We start from the raw sequence: 11108 nt of genomic DNA on the forward strand, positions 1-11108 counted from the left end.
AGAACCAATCATGCATATATATATCATCAATGTCTCACAAACCATCATATTAATTAATTCACACATACACACATGTATAGCTATATACAATTTCTCCTACATATGCATTGCCTTCGGAGCCAATGGCATTATAGCCTAATTGGTGCCTTCGGAGCACGATGACAATTGGAAATGGTTTTCATGGGGGCGGTAGCGGGTAATAGTATTCTCCCTTCGGATTTATGACCTGGTCGAGCAAAAATCCCGCTATTTCCTCTTGAAGTGCTTCTACGCGCTCCGTTTCTAGGAGCTTCGCCCGCACCTCTCTGAACTGTTAAGAAGGAGATCAATATGCATGTGTATTAGTTGTGTGACTAGATATCGATAATGGTGTAAAAATTGTGAATAGTGTTTTGACAAGCGTACCCATTCCTGTCTTTGAGATCTGCTCCTTTCGGACGCCATCATGCGAATGTTCTCGCAAACGCAGAATGCACACAGATCAGTCCCCTGCGCCTACTTCAGGACCTTTACGAGAATGGAATTTGATCAGATAATAATTAATCAAGCATGATAATTAAAGAGATGGCAGCTAGCTAGCTAGCTAGTACAACTTAATTACTTACCTTGGGTCTTCCCCATTTAAGCTTTTCTTTCCATTCGCCGTCCGTGACCCTGATGAACCTTGCCCAAGCCTTGCCCGCCAAAAAAGAAAATGAATAAAAGGGTTATTAAATAGTTTATATCATGAAATGATGAATTAAATAGGCCGAGATATATAGTTAATAATGATTGAAATTACCTGTTGACTATCCCAAACAAGATGTTATAGTCAGTTTTTTCTTTGAATAGTGAGTCCAGTATTTCAACTGTTCCGGCGTCAACTTTAATGATACACAAGACCCAGTGATATCTGCATGCACACACGTTTGCATGTCTTAATTAAGCGGGCATATGTAAGCAAAAACATGTAGCTAGCTAGTATACAAAAATAGAGAATTTATAGTACAAGACAGTGTGACTCACTAGAAGTTGTAAGGAAGTAGTATATCTTCATTGTATTTGAGGCGCTTCAAGAACTCTAGCATGCTGTCCTCTACGGCCTTTCGATGACGTTCATCTAATTTCCATGTGTATTCATTAACGGTGTTTGGGTCAATGAACCCAATGCCATAGCGTCCACATTTTCTCATTTCATACATCTTCATCCTGCATATAATACCACAGAAAAGAATATGGTGAGGATAATTACAGGTAATGATTGATCAAAAGGATCACTACAGCTAGCTTGAGACTTAAATTACAGAAAGAAATCACTTATAGACAATAGCAACTGATGATAGATTTGTCGAGTGCGTCTTGATTGTATAACTGAAACAGTTCAGAATACTCAACGCACACAGCTTTCTCATGGTAGTAATGATCCTCCATGACATTCACCATGAGGGACAATCGATCGGAAATCTTGGTAATGTCCATGTACCATTGATGCAATTCATACATTCTCGTTGGGAGGTTCTTGACCTTGTCTGGCTCGACCAAAGGTTGGCCCCGGACATATTTCCATTTTATTTCATCCTCTCTAAGCACAGGCATGGGCTTGATCTCGAGGAGTTGTCCAACAGTGATTTTGAGAACTTCAGCCTGCATTATATGCTCCTCCGTTATTACCACATTGTCCACCTCAGGAACGTAAACTGTTTGCCCATAATAATATTGGGCGTGCGTACTGTCACGTGTTGTTGGCACAACAAGCGAGGGGATCGATTGCGCCGCCTGTTCTCCCAGCTGGGGAATGGTTTTCCCGCATTTTTTGACAGCTGCTTCTTGTTTGCTCGATCCCGAGCTCGCCTCCTTACGTACACGTGCTCGATTTAACTTCCTGATGTGGCGCTCATAGTCTGTGTCAACAGGCTTGGGAGCTGGTGGTTGAGCCATACGAATGAAGTGGTCAATCGTTTCCTCGGGCACTTTCTCCCTTGGCGGCGTTGGCGGTTTCGGTGCAAAATGGGCTTCCACCTCGGACTTCGATATGGCTGTGATTTCCTCCTCGGACCTGTCATAAGCCCTCTGCGGAAGAGGCGTGAGGCTTGGACCATATTTATATCGCTTGCCTCCGCCTGTACTTCCTGTACTACCTCGACTCGTACCGCTACGCACCATAGCTGCGGGGTGTCTCTTCTGTGATTGCTGAGGCGGCGGAGACGGCTGACGGGGCTGAGTTGGACGGGGAGGAGTGGCCGCCTGAAGCTGTGCCGGACTTGGAGGAGGAGTGGCCTGAGGTTGTGCCGGACTTGGAGGAGGAGTGGATGTCTGACGCTGTGGCGGACTTGGAGGAGGAGGAGTGGCCTGACACTTTGCCGAACTTGGAGGAGGAGCGGCCTGACACTTTGCCGTACTTGGTGGACTTGCAGGAGCGGGAGACTGCTAACTCGGTGGCGGACTTCGACGAGGAGTCGGCCGGCGCGGTGTCGGTGGCCTTCGAATGATGATGCAATCCTTTTTTCATAGGATGATACAATGTTTGGCGTCTCCGAGAAAGCGCTCATCGTCACCTCCAGGATAGTCAAGCTCTAGCTCTGAATATGGGTCCACCACCTCATCAACCAAGACATGAGCATAGCCCGCTGGAATAGGGTTGCAATGGAAGGTTGCCTCGGGGGGATTTGTAAAAGCAATGGCGTCCGCCACCTTCATGGATATGTTCTTCATTTTGACGTGTAGCTCGCAGCTAGTGTTCTCCGTGATGTCATCCACGGGGTATCTACCCAGCATTGCATCGTCCGGGGCGGAACCCATGCTGCTTCTCGGCATGGATGGGGCGGTGCTATCCAATGCTGGATCATTCGCTAGCTGCTGCAGCTGCTGAGACCCCCTTTGCTGGGTAAGTGAGTCGATCTGCTCCTGCTGCCGCTGGAATTTGACTACCAATTCCGCTTGACTTGCTTCTAGGCCTTGAAGGCGTTCATAGTCCTGCTTCCTCTGCTCCTCCTCCATCTTCCTCTTCTTCTCCTCCGCAATCTTCTTTCTCGCACGGGTTCTGTAGTCGTTGTTCCAGTCTGAGAACCCCTCATACCACGGAATAGCGCGCTTGCCTCGTGTTCTTCCCGGGTGTTCAGGATTTCCCAGGGCACGCGTAAGCTCGTCGTTCTTTCTGTTGGGCTGGAACACCCCCGATCGTGCCTCTTCTATTGCAACAAGTATCGCATCGTCGGCTCCCTTCCGACTTGCCCTCGTCGAAACATTGCCTGTCTTCGGGTCCAACTCCCCCCCATGCGCATAGAACCAAGTCCTGACCCTGGGGGGCTAGCTCTTAGTAACCGGAGTGGCACCTGCATCCTCCATCTCTTTCTCAGACTTATCCCACTTAGGCATTGCCACCGCATAGCCACCTAGCCCCAGCTTATGAAACTTGTCCTTTTTTCGGCATTCTTCTTGTTTATTCTCGACCGTTCCTTAGCTAACTCCGAATCCTTTAATTTCACGAAATCGTCCCAATGAGCACGTTGGTTCTCTGGTGTTCCCTCGAATACTGCAGTCTTCCTTCCTCCCTTGACGTACTTGTCCCATTCAAGATTCTTGTGGTTCTTGAATGCAACCGCCATCTTCCTAAGAGCAGCGTCCTTGACTTTCTGCACATCTGCTTCTGTGAAATGATCTGGTAGGGTGAAATGTTCCATGAGAGTATCCCAAAGAAGATCTTTTTGATTCTTGTCGACAAAAGTTACATCTGGACGTGGAGCAGCGTCCTCTTTGCCTTTTTGTCTTTTGTCTTTTGCTGGCTCTCTCCATTCTTGAAGGGAGATCGGGAGTTGGTCCTTCACAAGAACTCCGCACTGACGAATGAACTTGTCCGCAATCTTCTTAGGCGCTAATGGTTCGCCATTAGGTCTGACTGCCTCGATATTGTACTTTACGCCCTCCTTCAACTTTTTGTTCGGGTCTCGTTTCGTCCTTTTGCCTGAAGATTTGCTCGATCCGGATGGCTGAAAGAACAAAGATCGATTCGTTAATATATCTTCAAGTCATTTAAAACATGTGATGATCACCAGATACCTGCTTATATAAATATATATACCTCGCCGGTCTTTGTTGTTTCAGGATCAACATGTTCTTCGTCATCGTCATAATCATAGTTCATGCCTTCATCAATTCGGTCGTCGCGATCGAATATCATATCACCCTCTCCGGTGTTGTTTAGAAATTCGGAGCCGTCATAATCTTCTTCATTCTGATCATCATTTGGCCCACGTATCATATCGAACATGGTATGTTCTCCCTCTCTGTCGGTATTGTCTGCCATAGCTTTTATTTAACTAATTCAAAAGAAATATAAAACAATTTAGTATTCAAATTACATCGTCTCGAATAATAGATATAATCTCGAATACTTCGTCTAGAATAATAGATATAATCTCGAATACATCGTCTCGAATAATATATAATATTGAATAGTACATCACTGGCTAGCTAATTAAAGATCGAATACTACAGAAGAATCTAGGACACTCGCGGTTCCTGCGGCGCGGGCGGTGGACACCCAAAGAGAAGGAACCCTCACAGGATCATAGCTGAAGTGAGATCCCCGAAGATACTGCCAGGTATTGGAGAACCTGCCGCCCTCTACTGCAACCATGTAGCGATGGACGTGCTCGTCCTCCTCCCTGACACGGCGACGTACCACCCCCGGCGGGGCTGGGTCCCTCCGCACCGAAACTGGCCCATGCGAACGCCACCAAACGAGATCAGGGTCGACGACGGGACCCGGGGCCGGGTTCCTCATCAAGCGGCGCGCCCCTCCAGGCAGCACCTCCCAGTGCCAGCCCGGCGGAGCCCAGTCCCGGACATGGGTCGGCTGGACGTCGTCGCGGACGGGTCGACGGCGAGGATGCGGACCGGGCATCGTCGAGAACAAATACTAGCTATATGCCCGCAAAAGTAACATTTTTTTAATGATTGGATTTTGATAACTAAAATTTCTAACATTTCTATATAACACTAATTATGCTAATCTAAATAATCTAAATAACACTAACATTTCTAACATTTCTAACATTTCTATATAACACTAATTTCTAACATTTCTATATAACACTAATTTCTAACTGATTAAACACTAATTATATCCATACAAAATACGTGTGTGTGTACTAATTAAACACTAATTATCTAAACTAATTAAACATACAAAATAATAATCTAAACTAATTAAAGACTAATTATCTAAACTAATTAAACATGCTTGTGTGTGTGTGTACGGGCTCGGGGAGGGCTCACAGCGGGCGAGGCGACGGCGAGGCGACGGCCGGGGCGGCGACGGCGGGGACGGTGCGACGGGGATGGGGACGGCGCGACGGGGACGGGCCCGGGGCGGCGACAGAGACGAGGGCGGCGACGGGGACGGGGGCGGCGACGGGGACGGGGCCGGCGACGGAGACGAATGGCGACGGAGACGATCGAGGGCGGCGGCGACGGCGACGGAGACGGAAACAGAGGAACGAACAGAGAGGGAAACTGAAATTTTCGTAGCCGTTGTATATATAGAAGGCACCTTTAGTACCGGTTGGATCCACCCAACCGGTACTAAAGGCCTGTTTTGGCCAGGCCAAGCGGCGGGAAGCGACCACCTTTAGTATCGGGTGGTGGCACAAACCGGTACTAAAGGCCCCCCCATTAGTACCGGTTTGTGCCACGAACCGGTACTAAAGGGGGTGCACTGGCGCAGGTGCGGTGCGACAAGTTTAGTCCCACCTCGCTAGCCGAGGGGCGACCGCACTGGTTTATAAACCCCCGTGCGGTCGCTCTTTCGAGCTCCTCTACAAAGCAGGCTTACTGGGTCTACGTGTTCTTTGCAGCCCTGTGGGCCCACTTGGCCTTTGCAGGCCTGCATCCTGGCCCAACGACAGGTTGGGTTTCTAGTCGTATGCAGGCCGCTCTGGCATAGTAGGCGGGCTTTATTTTATTTTATTTTTTGCTTTATTTATTTTTGTGTATTTAGAGTTTCTTTGTGAACATTTTTGTTTTAGGTACAAAAAATTACAAACTTTCTGTTAGGGCTTTTTTTATTATTTTTTTGCTTTATTTATTTTTGTGTTGTTTTTTTTTGTGTATTTAGAGTTTCTTTATGAACATTTTTGTTTTAGGTACAAAAAATTACAAACTTTCTGTTAGTGCCCGTAGTTTTCAAATTTTAATAGTTTAAATTTTGAATTATTTGAAATTAGTGTGAATCACTAGTTTGTGAATAACTTAACTTTAAAAATCAATAAAGGCATGAAAGAATTTGTTTGCACATAAAATTTCTTGGCACTGTTGAGATCCACTGTTGTCATTCCGTACTGCGGGTCTTCCGTTATCCCGCCTCGTGTCATATTGACCCATTTGCACCGAAACAAAGGGACCTTTAAACCACGTCGATAGTCAAGTTCCCATATGTCCTGTATATAACCATAATATGTTTCCTTTCCCGTCTTGGTTTCTGCATCAAAGCGGACACCACTGTTTTGGTTCGTGCTCTTCTTATCTTGGGCGATCGTGTAAAATATATTACCATTTATCTCGTACCCTTTGAAAGTCATTATATTCGAAGATGGTAACTGGGACAGCAAGTACAGGTCATCTTCAATAGAGGTGTCATGCATGGTACGTGTCTGCAACCAGCTGGCGAAACTCCTAGTTTGTTCACGTGTAAGTATGCACGCCCTCAACGAACTGGGGAGAGCATCGGTCATCGTACATCCATTGCCGGCTCATCTTCATTACACAACACCGAATAGACCAAATTAATACAAGTTCATACATAAAGTTCATACAACACTTAAATGCAACAAACAAATAACTCTCTAGCTAAAGCATTTAAATGCAACAACAAATGCGATCAAGATCGCAACTAAGGTAACAATTGATCCAACAACATAATGATACCAAGCCTCACTATCGATGGCATATTTTCTAATCTTTCTAATCTTCAAGCGCATTTTCTCCTTCTTGATCTTGTGATCATCGACATCGGCAACATGCAACTCCAATTCCATCTTCTCCCCCTCAATTCTTTTCAATTTTTCTTTCAAGGGTCGGTTGGAATTTTCGGTTCACATACCTCCTAGATAAAAATATCTATGTCAACTTGATGGGCATAATTTGTCATAAACACGAAATGCAACAAATAGTTTTAAAAGAGAATATACCACATCCGAATCATAACAAGGACGAGGGCCGACGGGGACGGATATCAAAACCATGGCACTATGTATAACAAAGAACGTACGGGTAAGATAATTATTATACGAGTAACTATATATCCAAATCACACAAACATCAATTTTTTATATAAAATTTCATGAACAAGAGGCTCACCACAAGGTGGTGCCGGCGACGGGACGATGCGGGCGATTGACGGTGGTTACGACGGAGATTTAGAAGGCACTAAGTAAACCACACCTACATATGCAAACTAAGTGTTATTTTGACCTCAAATTGCATATAAATCAAATACTAGCACATATATATATTTCCTCCCAAATTACTAAACTCACAAATTAATAACTATATAAAGCATTGCAAGAGCTAATCTAGCAATGAGAGATGAAAGGACAAAGTTGCTAACCTTTGTGATCACTTGAATGGATGGGGGCCTTCAAATCTTGACAAATTTTGTGCAAAATGTGTGATGAGCTCGAGGGGAGAAGAGGAAGAACAGAGAGGAGAGGAGAGGGGAAAGAGGGAAGAACAGAGCGAGCTGGACGAAGGGTTTATATGTAGGAGGACCTATAGTACCGGTTCGTGGCACGAACCGGTACTAAATGTGTCGGGTGGGGCCCAGACTGGCAACATCCTGCCACCACCCTCATTAGTACCGGTTCGTGGCACGAACCGGTACTAATGGGAGCGGCCCGGCTAGCTGTTGGAACCGGCACTAATGTATACATTTGTGCTGGCTCTAATACAAACCGGCACTAATGTGCTTCACGTTTGACCCTTTTTCTACTAGTGCGACCACCGGGACCGCCAGCCAAGGCACCAAGCCACCGTCCGAAGGGAGCAAGATCTAGAGCTCCTCGACACAAAGCAGTGTCGCATCAGTTGGTTGACCAAGTTGTCCATGTTGCCGCACTGTGCCACCATTGCCGGTGCGCGACTCCGTCCACATGTGAGTCCCCAGCTGAGCTCCCCGTGTTGTCACGTATAGACTAGAGGAGGAAGAGTTGTCCCCATGCGAGTGGGCACTGCGGGTCTTTGCCCGGCGGCGGCGGGAGAAGGAGGAGGAGGAAGAGGGGAGGTGGTGTGTGTGTCGGCGACTGTTAGGGTTTCTCCCGAGCCGCCCGTGGGAGCAACATGGGAGCAGGGTGCGGGTGTTGAATACAATGTTTTTGTAGCAAACACGGGAAGATTGAAAATGAAATGATTTTTGATATATTTAAGAGTGGGTTCTGTTTTTACCCCCTATTTTGACATTTTTGACACTAATTACCCCATTTAGCAGGATTTCATCTGTTTTAACCCATTTAGCAAAAGTGTTGGCACGATTACCCTTTTTTTTGCATTGTGACCCGCTGGCATGCCACGTCGACAATTTTTGCCTCCCTATTTTTTCCCTACTCAAGTCGTTTCCAGTTTGAAGTATTCAGATGGGACGACTATTACTTGATCATGTCATATTACCATGGAACAAATTATAGAAAAAAATGTTACTGACATAATTTGAAATCATGTATGTTTTTCTTCAGTTATCATATACAGCCTTAAGTATGCATGGTTCTATGGATTAGATTAAAGGTGTAAATATACTACTTTACTAACTCTGATACACCTACATCTCTGAATATCTAGGTAGCGAATATGTTGACCGGAAGAGTGTTAATACATGTACAAGTGATAGCATTGTTGCTACTTGCTAGCTGTAAAGGAATTTTGGATCTTTGTTTCTTACTATGCATGCTAAAACATGTTTATTTACCTTCTTAGAGTATATTATGATTTATTATGATTGTAGCCACTAATTCATTTTTATTTTTCTTGCACAGAGCGGACGGCAACTAAGATGTGGAGTGTTAGGCATATTTTACATGTCCGTGGATACAAGAATCCAGAGCCGGAGGAGAGGGATTTCATTAGTTATTTTTAATATAAAGGAGAAAATCAAGGAATTGGGTTCCAAACCTTCGGACAGCTTTTATTATCAGACGAAGGTAGCCAACGGGAACTCCATGGATGAGTTAATAGATGATGCAGGCATGATGAACATGCTATTGAAATTTGTGCTTATATGGAAATCAGTTTGCTTGTTTGATTGGGGGCGAGCAACGCAAATGAGAAGCAATGGGAGGCCAGTGTGGCGTGCGGCCGACTTGGGTGTTTTACGTTGGACGTGATGCGAGTGATCGCCATCGGGCCGAGCCGGTCGGGAGAAGCTGCGCGGCCCGGTTCAGCAGTGAAGAAAATAGCCAAGAAAAACCACGGACATGGGATGCCAGCTGGACCTAACAATTGTGACCGACCTGTCAGAATGCTCACAAAATTTTAAACAGGATAAATTATGGCAACAATTTTGTTAAATTGGGTAAAACGGATGAAATCTCGCCAAATGAAGTAATTAGTGTAAAAAATGTCAAAATAGGGGGTAAAAACCGGAATTCACTCTATATTTAACCCGCAAAAAACCCTTCTACATCTCGTTTATACATCAACACGAACTGATTTTTTTTTTCTTTTGAGACAAACACGAACTGAATTGAGTACAGTGTATTAATGTTACGGGAAGACTGACTACAGTCTAGCTAGGGGAACAAAGATGGGCAACACATTGAGTTATAAAACCAGAAAAGATGAGCAATATATGTCATCCAACAACTTGCAAGGTTAATTTGGTAGTGAGTGATGCACCATTAGAGGCTCGATCCAACAATAAGTGGAGCCACATTACGCCAAGAAATGATCTGTTACCATTAGGGGCCAGTGACAGCAAAAACATCCATACATCTCCTGTATTCAGGAAACTACATACCCAATTTGTAGAGATTCATAAGCTGTCGGTAATGGATCTCTTACCATGTTTAAATTGTAGAGATGGATCAGCAGCTCGTGATTGACCTGTTGCCATTTTAACCTGCCATGCAAGTGATGCGCCTGCTAATATAAATCGACAAAGCTAAAATCCAGTCGACTGGATTTTAGCGATAGGCACGTACGATTCGATCTCCGTTCCATCCGCATCATAGCGCTCTCTCGTTTCGTTCTCCCGATCTTTCTCGCTCGGTCAGTTTTTTCCTCCCGTATAATCCCACAATGAGTTCTAAATACGCTAAAAAAAAGGTATGGGGATTCGATCCCACGACCAGATAATTGGAGGTGTACCGCCGTAACCAACTCAGCACAAGTAGTTCTTGTGAGAGATTGGTAGTTAAAATCTCCTTTTGTACAAAATAGCATGAAAACTAGACAAAACAAAGTCTTTTTTTTTGCGAGATAGACAAAAAGAGTCTTCTTTTTGCGAGATAGACAAAACAAAGTCGATAAACAATGTGAGTAAAGTATTTCGACAACCAAAGGAAAAAAACAGTGGTTCTGTTGTCATTTTCATAATCTAGACTTTGAATCTACATGTACTCTGATTCAAGAAAAAAAGTGTTGAAATATCCCTCCAGTAACTCCTATGCGAATAACACGGTATTTTATGCACGGCGCACCTGATAACTTAGATACAAAAATCACGATAACTTTCACGCAGAAAAGTTGTTGAAAAATACTACCGATAATTATGTGTAAATAGGTCGATAATATAGACAGCACGGGCATGATAACTTATACAAAAATCATGAAAAAAAATTACCCAGGACTTTTTATTGAAAATGCTCCTGATAATTATGTGTAAACCGGTCGATAATATAGGCAATGTAGACCTGATAATTTAGATACAAAAATCACGATAACTTTTACCCAGAAAAAATGTTGAAAAAATACTCCTGATAATTATGTGTAAATAGATCAATAATATAGGCACCACAGACCTGATAACTTGTATAAAAATCAGCATAACTTCTACCCAGAAAAAAAATTGGCGCCCGACTCGAAAATAGGTCGTTTGAGACACCCTGAGAACTTATGTACCTCGGTCTTGATAATTTTGGCGG

The sequence above is a fragment of the Triticum aestivum genome, chromosome 6B (genome assembly GCF_018294505.1).
Source record: "Triticum aestivum cultivar Chinese Spring chromosome 6B, IWGSC CS RefSeq v2.1, whole genome shotgun sequence".
Classification (NCBI taxonomy): Eukaryota; Viridiplantae; Streptophyta; class Magnoliopsida; order Poales; family Poaceae; genus Triticum; species Triticum aestivum.